Source organism: Colobus angolensis, unplaced genomic scaffold, assembly GCF_000951035.1.
Source record: "Colobus angolensis palliatus isolate OR3802 unplaced genomic scaffold, Cang.pa_1.0 Scaffold215, whole genome shotgun sequence".
Lineage (NCBI taxonomy): Eukaryota > Metazoa > Chordata > Mammalia > Primates > Cercopithecidae > Colobus > Colobus angolensis.
Genome location: NW_012115322.1, coordinates 1792599 through 1795106, shown reverse-complemented (window position 1 = coordinate 1795106; position 2508 = coordinate 1792599).

Sequence of the window (2508 nt, the reverse complement as noted above, 5' to 3'; positions counted from 1 at the left end):
AGGAAGGAAGGAAGGAAGGAAGGAAGGAAGAGGGAGGGAGGGAGGAAGGGAGGGAATCCATTTGACCCATTTGCTGGGAACATTTTCCTAGAAGTGGAAAAGGAAAAATACACATAACATTGGACTAAAAGGAGAAAAAAGTAATCACAGCACACTATTGGGACCTGCTATAAACAATATTTACTGTTTACATTATTATTGGTTTTTCACTTTTAGACAAACCTGCTAACTCTTAAAAAAGGCCAGGTGCAGTAGCTCCTGACTATAATCCCAGCACTTTGGGAAGCTGAGGTGGGCAGATCACTTGAGGTCAGAAGTTTGAGATCAGCCTGGCCAACATGGTGAAACCCCATCTCTACTAAAAATACAAAAATTAGTGGTGGCAGGCGCCTGTAATCCCAGCTACTCCAGAGGCTGAAGAACCAGAATGGCTTGAACACGAGAGGTGGAGGTTGCAGTGGGCCAAGATCGTGCCACTGCACTCCAGCCTGGGTGACAGAGTGAGACTCTGTCTCAAAAAAAAATAAAAATAAAAACAAAAATATTGAAGATTTAAATATGGCTACAAAAAAATAGAAGTGCTCAACCCTGTCAATGTAAGAATAAAGGCAGGGACATGATATCAGAAAGCAAAAAGGCATAAAGAAAAACTTTATTTTTCTAGTGAAGATTCCCTCACTGCATTTGTGTTTCTTTTGGGAGATCTTCTTCTTTTTTTCTTTTTCTTTTTTTTTTTTGAGACGGAGTCTCGCTCTGTCACCTACCCTGGAGTGCAGTGGTGTGATCTTGGCTCACTGCAACCTCCACCTCCTGGGTTCAAGTGATACTCCTGCCTCAGCCTCCCGAGTAGCTGGGACTACAGGCACCAGCCACCACGCCCGGCTAATTTTTGTATTTTTAGTAGAGACGGGGGGCGGTTTCACCATTTTGGCCAGGCTGGTCTCGAACTCCTGACCTCGTGTTCCACACCCCCCTCGGCCTCTCAAAGTCTTTTTTTTTTTTTTTTAGACAGAGCCTCGCTCTGTTGCCCAGGCTGGAGTACAATGGCGTGATCTTAGCTCACTGCAACCTCCGCCTCCTGGGCTCAAGTGATCCTTCTACCTCAGCTTCCCGAGTATCTGAGACTACAGGTGGGTGCCATCACGCCCAGCTAATTTTTGTATTTTTAGTAGAGACTCCCGACCTCAAGTGATCCGCCCGCCTTGGCCTCCCAAAGTGCTGGGATTACAGGAGTGAGCCACCGCGCCTGGAAGAGAGATCATTTTCTGCACTCCAACAATATCAAAGAAAAACATGCAATCAATTTAAACTCAGGAAATCTTACTTCAGTTCTATGCCCTCATTAGTACTAATACCGTATTTCTTTATTTGAATGTCTACATGTAATTTATCTTTAAAATCAAAGAAACTTCTCCCTGAACCAGTATTTTTAGGAGAAAAAAACATAAAGGTGTAAATTTTGTTTGGTAAGAACTAGCTTCTATGAATCATCTAATGAATTAGTACTTCAATGACTTGCCAGTATTTGTCCTTCTTTTCGTAGGCTGGAGAAAGTATGGCTAATACAGATAATTTTACTGAGGTCAGTTATGAATAATGAGGGTTATTCATCTCTTCTACCCACGATTAAGATAAAGAATTGTCCTAGAGAAAGACAGTCCTTTCAAGGACTTTGCAACGAGCAGCTTTTAGCCAAGAGATACTAAGGTGATGGCGCTTTTCCTTGCATCAGTATTGTGTTATAACAGACTTGGCCGTCTTATCAGAAAGCAAAAAGTATATAGAAAAACTTTACTTTTGTAAGTAAGGCGTTGGGAAGAAAAAGAAGATTCATTCACTGCATTTGTTTATATTGATTTTCTCAAAATCAGTTGTTTATTTTGAATGACGACGCCTTTACCGCCACCAGGTCAACAAAAACACACTTGCATCTCACAATTGCTTTTGCATTTCCGGGACTCTAGCATTTTAGAACAGGAATTAAAGGCCTTGCCAAGGCTTTTAAGCGATTGATGGAAACAAAACAAAACACAGAGGCTAAATTTTGAATTTGCTAACTTTTCTTCCTCACCAGCACTAACAGTAAAAACGTCCTTTGTGTCTCTAGAGAGAAAACTAAGACCACAAAAGACAAGAATTCGCACCAAGGCAGACATAAGACATGAGGATGTCTTCCTGACTTGCGTCCTTGTTCTTACTAGCCCTTTTCTAAAGGCACTGTGGCCTCCATTTCTGGCTAATCAGTCCACTTTTGTTCCCCCCGAGGCGTGGGAGGCCAACAGTTAAGCCCTAATAGCCTGCAAAGCAGCTCCTCGAGGAAACGGCGGCGTCCCCGTCGCCTGTGCAGTGGGTGCGGGAGGTGGCAGCCTAGTCCTGCGCTTCTGCAGCGGGCCTACACCGCACCGCTGTACGTGAATTTCAGGAGCACGCAGTGCCGCCGCCCCGGAAGGTGCAGCGAGGCTGACCTGAGTTTGCCCGCCTGGGTGGACGGCTCTCCGGGGTCCCCAG